Raw genomic sequence first — 13,027 nt, 5'->3', positions numbered from 1 at the left:
TATTTCATGATACTTTTCAGTTGGATTTATTAACCTACCTATACACATATCTATGTAGTGCATCACATGTAAAATGCATTTCTTACTGTGGGCTGTGGTAAAGAAAATTTAAAAAAAGACAAGTCTGTAAAACACTTAGACTTCCTCATACCATCCTCCATATCTTTTAACATCTCTGTCATATTTTTAATTCTTCTTCTTTATGCCCCATATTCTGGAAATCTCTTCAGACCTCTCTTCTAGTCACTAATTCTCCCTTAGGCTACTGGCAAACCTGGTCCAGGAAGTTTTAAAATTTCAACTATTATACTTTCAGTGTATAAATTCTATTTTGTTCTTTTACATATCTACAAGGTCACTTCATTGATTTTAACATTGGATTCATTCCCTGCCCCCCATCACCCAGGGAATGATGACATGTAAGGGTTTGACATGTCACATGTTGGCACGTTAGGCATTCAGTAGTGGCAACAGGCAGGTCAGCTTGGCGAGAAGGCCATGCTCTAGAGCCCAGGTAGAGCCTCTACTCCTGCCACCGTGGACATTTGTAAATAAGCCAATCGAGCAAGCCATGGCGCAGCAGGGAAGAAAGACTGACTGGCATCCACAGAGCGAGTCATCTTGTCTACTTGATTATTAGAGAGTTTCAGCTGCAGTGAATGGTGTTGGGTGGGCATCCACCTGCGATATAAATGTCTTCACACTGCCCATCTGACAGGAGTCCACATCCCTCTTCCCCAGACCTCCTTGTCACCAATCATGCAGTTCTGACCTTTCTGTTTCTGACCGTCCAGCCAAACCACGAGCCACTGCCTGCAAGTCACTGTATGTTTATGGTTCTGGTTTATGGTTCTCAGCCAAAGTAGGCCACCAAACGCCCTACGATTCCATTTCTACTGTAGTTCTGCAACCTGCCAAATTAAATTTGGGGTATGATTTTCAAACACAAGAAATGAGAGATTATTTTTGGTCCTCCTTAGAAGCTCTCTTCTTTTCTGATTGTGACTTCAGTGAACAGTTTGAAGACCTGAGCTCATCATTTTATTTCTGTAGTTGCTCCAGTGAGCACAAAACAGGTATCCCACCGCCACAGTTCCTTGGTTGCCGTTACTCCTGTAAGTATAGCCACCACTTGGCTTGCCAAGGCCCTTGCTTCACTGAACACTTCATCACAAGCAAATGCAGGTGATAAATGGAATTAGCAGTGAGGCAACTACATGACCCAGATTACTTGTGTCCAGTGGTGAATGTTGCATCGCCTCTCTGGAAAAAAATAATTCTGATTTGTACTCCCACCATGACTGCTTTTAAGCTATCACTGAGATGCCATTGAATGCAGGGTTGAGAAGAGGTGTGCATTTGCAGCTCTCCTGTGCCGGGTATGAGCCCACTCCTGCTTTCCACTGCTTGCATTCCATACTTCTCGGGCACTCCATTCAAGCTCGGGGCCATGGTCAAATCAGTCCCAGAATCTCTACTTTGAGTATTTGTTTCTTGGGACCACTCTAGGTACCAAGACTAGATCAGTTAAGGTTCAGCCAGAAACATCAGCTGTTATCTTAAGAGAGCTAATTTAGTAAAAGGAAAGGTTAACCAGGTGACAGAGACCTGTAAAAGTGAACAGAAGAAGACACTTCGGCATGGTCAAGGTCGCGTCTTAGTGTCCTGGGGCTGCCGTAACAAAGTAACCCAAACTGGGGGCATAAAACTATGGAAATGTTCCGTCCCTCAGTTCTGGGGACCACAAGCCTGAAATAAGGGTGTCGGCAGGCCCACGCTCCTGACGCCTGTGAGGGAGCACCTCTCCTTGCCTGCTCTAGCCTTGGGTGCGCGGCTGGAGACCCGTGCGTTCCCAGGCTTGCAGCTTTCGTGCTCTCATCTCGCCTTCGCCATCACGGGCCGGCTTCCGTATCTGCAGGTGTCTCTCCTCCCCTCTGTACGAGGGCACCAGTCCTATGGGATGAAGGGCCCACTCTACTCCAGTATGAACCCATTTTAACTTATTTATTCCCTCTACAAGGACCCTGATTCCAAATAACATCCCATTCACAGCTCCTGGGGTTAGGATGTGAATATATCTATAGTAGTTTGAATTATGTAATCCCCCAAAATGTGCTTAACCCTTTCCTGTGGGTGTGAAACCATTATAAATAGGACCTTTTGAGGATAAAATTTTTAGTTAAGTTGAAGCCAAATGAATCAGGATGGGTAATAACACTGTTAAAGGATTCTCCGATAAAGGGAGCCAGGCGCCTTAGAAAACTGACTTACTCTTGGGCTAAAACAGAGACTATACAAGATGAGCCCAGAGTATCCTGAAGTGCCAGAAGGTAAAGAAACGTCAAAAACCAAAACACTGGGGTTATGGCAAAGGGACACAGGAACCCACTGAAAAAGGCTCCCCATGGTCAAGCTGGAACAATTTAAGCAACAAAAACAAACATAGCATTGCATTATAATTCAAAGTAGAAAATATCCCTGAGTCCACACTGACCGACTTAGTTCAGGGGTCAAGGTCAACCTCTCAGTGGCAAGGCATGTTCAAGCACAGACCCTCGATGGGATGTGTTGAGAACAGCATTTCACCTCTATGGTCATTCTCCCCCAAATCTGATAACCCTGGTTTTATCACAAGAAAAAGGTCAGACAAATCCCCATTGAGACTCATTCTACAAAACGCCTGACCAGCACTCCTCGAAATCGTCAAGATCGTCAGAAACAAGGAAAGTCAGAGAAACTGTCACAGTCAAGAGGAGCCTAAGGAGACACAGTAACTAAGTATAATGTGGGATCTTGGCTGGGACCCTGGAATAGAAAACAGACAGTGGGTAAAAACTAAGGACATGTAAACGATGTACAGACTTTAGCTAATAATAATAAATCGACAGTAGCTAAGTAGTTGTGACAAACGTACCACACTTACATGTTAAGGGGAAAACTAGTCTGCGTTACACAGAAATTCTATGTACTATCTTTGCAACTCTTCTGTAACTCTAAAATTCTGCTAAACTTCAAATTTTATTAAAAACTGTTTTTAGTGAATTTTCAACCTTCTCTCTTGGCATCGTCTGTAGGGTAAACTGTGATTGTTGCCCTCAGACATTTGGACCCTTTGGTCAACCACAACCCCAAAGCAGAGCCGTGGGGACATGGACTTTTTTTGTTGCATCAGTGTTGTCATCTTTATTCCATTCACTTCTTTGCAAATGCCACCACCCCTGGTTTTCCATTCTTGTCCAAAGCCAACCCATTTTTCATGTCCTTCATCACTTAGTTTTCATTCATTCATTCAACCAACATTTCCTCAGAATCTACTGTGTGAGCCACCTACAGGAGACTATGAATTTTGCCCGTGAAGCCAGGAGAAATATTAAACGCCCAGAGAACATTAGAGAACAGTCTTGAAAAATCGTAAGAAATATCTTGTCAATCAGAAAAGAGAAGGAACCGCAATCCAAGCAGAGGGCAAAGCCCTGGAGTGCATGGCCTGCCCGGGAAAGGCAAGGAACAGCAGTACTCTCACATATTTATTCAGCTTTTGCTCCATTTCATTCACATTAGCATATGCATTAGCTTCCTACAGCTGCTGTAACAAATTATCACAAACTTAGTGGCTCAAAGCAATACAAATTCATTATCTTACTGTTCTGGAGCTCAAAAGTGCAAAGTTGGGTCTTATGGAGCTAAAACCAAGGTGTTGGTAGGGTCAGGATCTGCCTGGAAGCTGCAGGGGAGAATTTGTATTCCGGCTTTTTCTGTTTTCTAGAAAAACCCTGCATTTCTTGGCTTGTGGTCCCTTCCTCCATCTTCAAAGCCAGCAGCTTAGCATCTCCCCATTGTTCTCCTGCTCTGCTCTTTTTTTTTTATTTTTTTTTTTAAAGATACATAGATCACACAAAATGTTACATTAAAAAATTTAAGAGGTTCCCATATACCCCACTCCCCCCCCCCACTCCTCCCACATCGACAGCTTCTTTCATTAGTGTGGCACATTCAATGCATTTGATGAGCACATTTTGGAGCACTTCTACACAGCAGGGATTATAGTGTATGTTGTAGTTCACACTCTCTCCCAGTCCATTCAGTGGGCTATGCTAGGATATATAATGTCCTGCATCTGTCCCTGCAAAATCACTGAGGACAACTCCAAGTCCCAAAAATGCCCCAATATAACTCCTCTTTTTCCTTCTCCCTGCCTTCAGCAACTCCCGTGGCCACTGTCTCCACATCAATGATATAATTTCTTCCTTGTTGCAGGTATCTATGAATCTTGTCCTTAAGCAGTGAAGCTTGCTTGTCACTGCTCTGCTCTCTTGATACCTGTTACGAGGACTGATGATGACCTTGTGCCTGCTCAGATAATCCCAGATACTCTCATCACACAATTCTTAACTTAATCTCATCTGCAAGGTCCCTTTTGCCATGAGAAGGGAACCCATTCACAGGTGTCAGAGCTCTGGGTAGGCATCTTTAGGGGAGAGGGGGGCTCATTCTGCATATCATACCATATATTATATCAGCTCCTTTCGTGCTCACAGAGGCGGCAGCTGTTGTCATACCCTCTCTAAAGATGAAGACACTGAGCGTCTTTGAGACAAAGTGACTCTCCCAGAGCCACCAGGAGAGCAAGCGGCCGTGGAAGAGATGAGTCCAGTGTGGGAAATCAGAAGTGGTAGCGACAAGGTATTGAGTGTGTCCCTATGGCCAGGTACATGCTGAGGACTTTGTCGATGTTAATCTATTTACTCCTCACAAGATCAAGTTGGCAGTTTACCTCCACTTTACAGATAAGAAGCCAGGGTCCTAAGGAGGGTGACCGCCAGCCAGGGCCAGGTGCAGAAGGTCTTCCGTGCTGTGCTATGGAGTTTAGGTTTCATGCTTGGAGAGTTAGCCAGAGTTTTCAAACAGAGACGTAAAGTGACTGAATGTACTATTGTTTCCAATAATTGGTTAATTGTTTAATTTGTAATTAATTTCTTATTGTGGTAAAATAGTCATAATGCAAACAGCATTTTAACCATTTATTTTATTTTATTTTATTTTTAAAGATTTATTTATTTATTTAATTCCCCCCCTCCCCCTGTTGTCTGTTCTCTGTTCTCTGTGTCTGTTTGCTGCGTCTTGTTTCTTTGTCCGCTTCTGTTGTCGTCAGAGGCACGGCACGGGAAGTGGGGGCAGCGCCATTCCTGGGCAGGCTGCACTTGCTTTCGCGCTGGGCGGCTCTCCTTACGGGTGCACTCCTTGCACGTGGGGCTCCCCTACGCGGGGGACACCCCTGCATGGCGCGGCACTCCTTGCGTGCATAGGCGGACACCCTATCCACTGGGCCAAGTCCGTTTCCCCCATTTTAACCATTTTAAATGGACAATTCTTTGACATTAAGTACATCAACAAGATGGTAGCTTTCACCGCTATCTATTGCCAGACCATTTTCATCATCCCAAACAAAACTCCTACTCATTTAGTAATAACTCCCCATTCCCCCCTCTGCCACTCTCAGTAACCACTATTCTATGTCTCTATGAATTTGCTTATTCTAAGTATTTCATATAAGAGAAATCATACAACATTTGACCTTTTGGGTCTGGCTTATTTCATTCAACGTGACAACCTCAGGGCTCATCCTGCTTGTAGCAGGGACCAACCAGCACTTCACTTCTTGTGTCGGCTAGTACACCACTATGCAAGTAGACCACATTTTGTTTTTCCATTCCTCTGTTGGTAGACACTTGGGTGGCTTCCACCTTTTGACTATTGTGAATAGTGCTATAATAAACATTGGTGTACAAATATCTCTCCAAGTCCATGCTTTCCATTCTTTTGGGCATATACTTAGGATGGAATTGCTGCGTTATATAGTAATTCTACATTCAACTATCTGAGGAAACACCCACTGTTTTCTATAATGGCTGCACCATTTTCTATCGCCACCAAAATGTATGAGGGTTCCTATTTCTCCACATCCTCACCAACACTTGTTATTCTCATATTTCATATTTTTAAAGAAGAGCCATCCTAGTGGGTGTGAAGTGATAGTGCATGGTTTTACTTTGCACTTTTTAAAGCTAATGATGTTGAATGTGGGTTTTAAAAATATATATTTATTTTATTTTATTTATTTCTCTCCCCCTCCCCATTGTCTGCTCGCGTTTCCATTTGCTGTGTGTTCTTCTGTGCCCACTTGTATTCTCAGTGGCACCAGGAATCTATGTCTCTTTTTTGTTGCATCACCTTGCTGTGTCAGCTCTTCGTATGTATGGCAGCACTTCTGGGCAGCCTGCACTTTTTGCGTGGGGCGGCTCTCCTTGCAGGACACACTCCTTGTGCATGGGGCTCCCCTACACAGGGGACACCTTGCGTGGCATGGCACTCCTTGTGCGTGGCAGCACTGCGCGTGAGCCAGCTCACCACATATGTCAGGTGGCCCTGGGTTTGAACCCTGGACCTCCTATATGGTAGGCAGACGCTCTATCACTTGAGCCACAACCACTTCCCTTGAATGTGTTTTCATCTGCTTATTGGCCATTTGAATATCTTCTTTGGAGAAATGTCCATTCAAAAATCCAAAATTTTTTAAAAATAAACTTTTAATTTTGAAATAAATTTAGATTTAAAGAAAAGTTGCAGCGGTAGTACAGAGAGTTCTTATAAACCTCTCACCCAATGTCCCCTAATGGTATCATTCTCCATGGTCATGGCACATTTGTCAAAACTAAGAAATCAATGTTGGTACAGTATTATGAACTAAACTCCAGACTTTATTCAGATGTCACCAATTTTTTTTTTATATTTTCTCTTTTTCTTTTCTAGAGAAGGTGTGACCTTACAAAACAATCATGCATAATGTGCAGAATTCCCACACATCACCGTTCTACCAACACCTTACACTGTTGTGGAACATTTGTTACAGATGAAGAAAGAATATCATCAGACTATTACCACTAATTATGATCCATAGCATACACTTGGTATGTTTTTTCCATACACCCCTATTATTAGCAGTATGTATTAGTATTGTCCCTTTGTTGTAGTTCATGAAAGAACATATTTGTACTATTAGCCACAGTCCCTGTTCCACCACATGGCTCACTGTGTCACACAGTCCCGTTCCTTGTACATTCTATCCAAAGCGTGCACTTAGTGGCCCAGTTTCATCACAGAGTTGTGCAGTCATCGCCCCAGTAAGCTTTGGAATGTTTTCCTTAGTCCAAAAGAAAAAATCCCATCCCCCATACTACTGACCCCAGAGTTGATACAGTGCCTTCTTTGATGTTGATGCATGAACATTAAAATATTGCTGTTAACTATAGCTCATAAGTTACCTTCATTGTATTTTTCCCATGCGTCACCATATTATCACCTTATAATAGTGGCACGCATTTGTTCTAGTTCATAGAAGAACATTCTTGTATTTGTACTATTAACCACAATACTCATCAACTTCTGGGTTCACTATGCTATTCAGTCCCTAGATTATTCTCCAACTTTCTTTCAATTGACAGTTGCATCCCTAGACTATCCCTTTCAGCCACAATCCCATTAATAAACCAGCTGTGTTATGTATACTCACTATAATGTATTACCTTTAACTCTATCCATTTCCACAATTTTATAGTCAAGCTCATAGATCTTACCAGTTTTTCCATTAATGGCCTTTTTCTGTTCCTTGATCCAATCCAGGATACCAGATTGCATTCAGCAAATCAATTTTTTTAGACAGATCCTCTGTGAGTTGGCTGGAAGATGAAATAATAATAATAATAATAATAACAACAACATCAACTTCAGCTACAGTTTGTCAAGCGCTACATGCCAGGTACTCTGACGCATCACACGTATTACGTATTTTCAGAATGATGATGCAATAACATTATTATTTTCTCTGATTTACAGATGGGGAAACCGAGGGACAACGGGATTCAGTTACTTGCCTCAGAGGAGCGAGAAAGGAGATGGAGAAGGGAGACTTTGGTGAAACAGCCCACGGGGGCGGGTGCGAGTGGAATGCGTGGAGGAGAGCTGGACAGCGCCCCTTTGTGCTCCTGCCCAGTGACCGCCTCCACGTTGTCACCTGTGTGCCAGGCACTGCGGTGTGTGCTGGGAATAGGTTGGAAGTCCAAATCCAGGTGGAGGGCGTGCAGGTAAGGGGGTGCGTGCCCTGAAGCCGGCGGGGCAGGGGGGCGGCGAGCGCCCCTAGGCAGCCACTCCTTTTTCTTCCCAGCACACTTATCAATGTGGAATTGATTGTTCACTCGCATATTGTCCGTGTTCCCGTGAGAAAGCAAGCACCGTGAAGATTTGTCGCTGGGTTTGACCTAACAATCTAGCTCCAGCACCCGGCAGAGTTGGGAAGGGGCTTGGAAGACCCTGGAGTGAGCCAAGGAACACGGATGAATGAGCGGGCGAATGAAGGCATCGCCCCAGGAAGCTTGGTGGAGATCGTGGTGGCCAGGAGTCGAAGTTTCCAGACTAACTTGCACACAGGGGCGAAACCCAGCTAGAACCCGCCTGGATGGGGCGGGCAGAGCCAGAGGACCCCGTACCTTTGCAAGAAGGGGTGCAGCGGTGGAGTCAACCCAAAGACGGGGAAGCCCCTCCGGTCTGGAGCAGCCCCCGGTCCAGGGATGTGCCTCCTCAGCTGAGGGCCTCAGGGGAGCAGGTGGATGTCGGCCGTTTGGGAAGGGGGAGAGAAGTCCACGCTCTGCCCTGCCTCCAGAAGCCATCTGTCCCCACTGTCCGGATGTGCCTCTTCTTCGTCCCTGCCTGCGGTGAGCCGGGGAGGGCTTCCTGTCCCCATCTCTGTGCCTGGCACCTAAAAGATGCTCAATAAATGTTTGATGCATGAACCAAAATAATGTAATTAAGAATTTGAGAGGGGAGGGGGAGGGAAGAGTCTTCCAGTTCTCAGGACTTGTCCCCAAGCACCCAGAAGGCCACATTTGCATACGAATAATTGATATTCTAATTACAAATCATTCGTATTGATTTATTAAGTGGATCCCCTAAGGATCTCCGGAGATAATTAGATTCTGGGCTCCTCCGGGCGAGGATGGCGTGTTTACCTCGTTGCTCCCCGAAGGCTGCATGAGGCAGAAGAACGACGTGATAAATGTTTGATGAGGCAATGACTGAGCCTGGTCTTAATTGTGGGGAGAGCTTATAGGGTCCCCATGGATGTTTCCAGCGCGTTGGTGGGCAGGCGTGGCAGGGGCTGCATGTATCTGTAGTTTGCGTGTTTGGCACGTTTGCAAATCCTTCCTTTCCCCCAGCCCTGGCGAGCTGGGCTGCAGGGCTCCGCTCACGCAGCGGCCCGGGGGGAGCGAGCCGCGGTACCCCAGGCCTCGGCGCCAAGCCGCCTCAAATAAATGGAAATCATCCATAAATATCTCAGAAGGATTGTGCAACCTTGAGTAGAAGGCTCATTGGACAACTTTGCGGTTTTCGCTGATGTGATTGACGACTGTGCTTGCAATCAATTAAAACCACAACGAGGAAAAGCAACAAAAAGCAAAAACAAAAGAACAAACAAACAAGCTGTGCTTGCTCGGCCAGGGCAGCTTCGAGGCCCTCCACCGTGGTGGTGACAGCCCTCCATCACAGCCCAGGCCCTCCCAGAAGAGAAATTCTGCAGCAGGCGCTGGTCACCACCCCCAGAAGAGGAGCCCGCGACCCGACCTCCCCTCCCGGGCAGAGGCTTGGGGCAGGGATTGGGAGGAGGGAAGGAGGAAGAGGAGAGGGGAAAGCGGGAGGGAGCAGGGGTGGGGGCTGGGGGCGGGGGACCCTGTGTGCCGGTATTTTTCAAGGAGTTTGGTTTCTCCATTTCCATTCCCCTGCTCCCCACTCCCAGGAAAGCTGAGGGCCACGACTCTCCAGTGACTGCCACAACTTTGCTTCTCTGTTTGGGGGAAAAACAAAGACAAGCGATTAAAATATGTAAAGTAAATGCAGTGTTCTCACCAAATCCAAATTGCTGCAGCAGGCCCTGTCGCTTTATGCTGGGAAAGAGAACACAGGATTTGTTTGGTGGTGATCGCGGCCTGTGCCGAGGGCATGCCCAGGGCAGGTGCCTGCCTCACGACCTGCTGCCAGCAGCTGTGCCCCATTGTCCTTGCCCTCCGGCCACAGGCCCCGGGACACGCCTGTGGTGGAGCAGGATGGGTTGGTCACTCACTGAGGCAGGGAAGACTGCCCGCTTAGGGCGATGGGGGGAGGGGCAGGGACTGGGTCAGTGTTCGGGGACTTGGCAGAGGGCTCAAGGAAGCGGGGTGCTGGCGGGACGCGGGCTCCTTCCATGGCTGGGCACACAGGGCGGGCAGGCGGCAGCACGGCTAGAGCTGGACATCAGCTAGAAGAGGGGATGTGGGTCCTTCTGGAGTTCGGGTCATGTTCCCGTTTTTGTCTGGGCTCAGTCTTGGTTATGGAGTCGCCTTGGTTTTTGGCTTGCTCCACCACCCAACAGGCAGTGGCCTTCTCGGACGATGTTCTGTGGAAATGCTCAACATGGACATGGAGACCTGCCTGGAAGTACCAGGCCAGCTGCGGGGTGGCAGGGCTGGCTTTTTTCTTTCTTGCTGTCTCTGCTTCAGTTTCCTCATCTGTAAGATGGAGGAATAATGAAGATTTCTACCTTCTGGGTTTGGGGGGATTCAATGAACGAGTGCAGGTAGGCTTAGCATTGTTTGTGAGGGTGATACTTGGGGGTGTCTCATTCCCCAGGATGTTTTTTAAAATTTATTTTAATTTATTTATTTCTCTCCCCTCCTTCCCCCGCCCCCGCCGGTTGTCTGTTCTCTGTGTCTATGTGCTGTGTCTTCTCTGTCCGCTTCTGTTGTTGTCAGCGGCACGGGAATCTGTGTTTCTTTTTGTTGCGTCATCTTGCTGCGCCAGCTCTCCGTGTGGGCGGCGCCATGCCTGGACAGGCTGCACTTTCTTTCGCGCTGGGCGGCTCTCCTTACGGGGCGCACTCCTTGCGTGTGGGGCTCCCCTACACGGGGGACACCCCTGCGTGGCACGGCACTCCTCGCGCGCATCGGCACTGCGCACGGGCCAGCTCCACACGGGTCAAGGAGTCCTGGGGTTTGACGCCCTAACCGCTGGGTCAAGTCCACTTCCCTCATTCCCCAGGATTTTAAAGAGCTCCCCTTGTGTGTTAGGATCTGGGGGGGTTTAGCGTGGTGTGAGCTTGGGAACCGTTGTTAGCTGAGATTTCACTTATTGCAGGGGTTTGTCTTTTGGTCCTTTGTAAAGGAAATGGGTTCATCACCGAGTTAGGGTTGGCAAACCCTCGTCACCCCAAATTACCAACCACATCTAGGGAAGGAAGCATCGAAACTGGTCCTTCCTTGTCACTCTGTGAAGATACGACCCTCCTCACCCGATCTTTGAACGTTAATAACTAAAACCAAGTAATTCTTAGTTTATAGCCACTAGAAAAAGAAAAGTGAATACTTCTATTATTTCTTCCTACCTGAAAGGTATCACGAAAAGGCTATTTCCTTGTGTCGAGGAAGATTAATTCCCTAGGGGGGGGTCCTCGTTTATGTGTGTAATTTATGTGCCGTGGGAGGAGTCCTAAGACCTGCCCTGGCTTGGCTCATTTCTTTGCCCGTCCAAGTCCGAGCTCTAGGACTCTGCAGCCCCAGGAATGCTGTCACAGTTGGCAATGCAAATGATAAATGATGATGCAGTAGCGTAGAAAGCTGGTACCCGGGAGGGGTGGGAGGTGACCTTTGACTCTGCCGGGCAGTCGGCTGCGCAGGCCATCTGCCTTATTTCCAGGGCGCGCCTCTCCTTCGGCTGTCCCCACCCACTTCACCTTCTCTTTGCCGCCCAGTTTAAGCCTCCGATTGCTCCATCCAACCCCTTCTGCTCCTGCACCATTCTCCTGCAGCAGGGGCTACCAGGCATCTTTTGCCTCTTTCTCAGTTTACTTTGAAATTTAAATCACTTTCTTCATTTTGTAGTTGTGTGTACACATGCTCATGTGTGGGTGCTTTGTGTTTTTTCTTTAACTACATTATGAAAAATATGACAAGCTTTGTAGAATTTTGGGGTCGTAATGCAGCAACCACGGTGGAAAGAGCAGGCACCAATTGAGTGTTTTTGTACTAGGCAGTCATAGGTAAGGGCTAAGAAGGGAATTTATGTTTATTACTTGTGTGATTAATAAGATGAATTTATAGGGCCTGACTACTTGTGACCATTAGCTATTCACAGTAGTCCTGTAAAATCTGTAACACTGCCATTTAGCAAATAAAATCCCTCTCCAACTCACAAAGGAGGTAGCCAAAGTCTAAACACATTCACTGACTCAGCAAAATACTAAGGAATATCTACAGCTGGTCTTGGAAACCCAATTTAAAAAAATGAGCCTTGAACCATTCATTTAATCAGAGAATATCCCAAGTAAATACAATTTTTTGCCACTTCTTGAAATGTTCTCTTCCAGATTTCTGGATCACTTAAACCCATGCATCATTTTAATTCAGCTAAAACCAAAGAGACTTTCCAGATTGGTAGGGTCATCTTCCTCCTCTCCAGGTGGTTGTTTTTTGGGGGAGAATCTGATATAGACAAAAGTCATCTACATATATGTTCTACAGGAGGTTTTAAACTTTTCAGCATCAACTAGGTTGTAAACAAATCATTTAGTAAAACTGCCACCTGGCCCCTGACTCCCCCATCTCCTATTACATTCTGAAGTGGATTTGTTTTGGGAGAAGTAATTTAAAAACAGACAAAGAAAGCAAACCCACAGGGATCCAACCTCTCTACCATGGGGTTATCACATTTGAAATATAAAAATAAACTCAAGCAAAACAGTCATTCTACAATTTGATGGCCTGAATATTAAGAACTGACCGATTGAGAGAGCAAACTGCCCTGCTGGTGAGGAATGTCCACATTAGCGAGTGGCACATAAATATATTATCTATAGTGTTGTGTTTTTATATGCAAAAAAGATAGGACCTGGCTTCACACCACTAGAGCAGCTGCATAAAATTCAAACGTTAAGGATGGTGTATCA

This window comes from Dasypus novemcinctus, chromosome 24 (genome assembly GCF_030445035.2).
Source record: "Dasypus novemcinctus isolate mDasNov1 chromosome 24, mDasNov1.1.hap2, whole genome shotgun sequence".
NCBI lineage: Eukaryota > Metazoa > Chordata > Mammalia > Cingulata > Dasypodidae > Dasypus > Dasypus novemcinctus.
Note: the sequence above shows the minus strand (reverse complement) of the source record.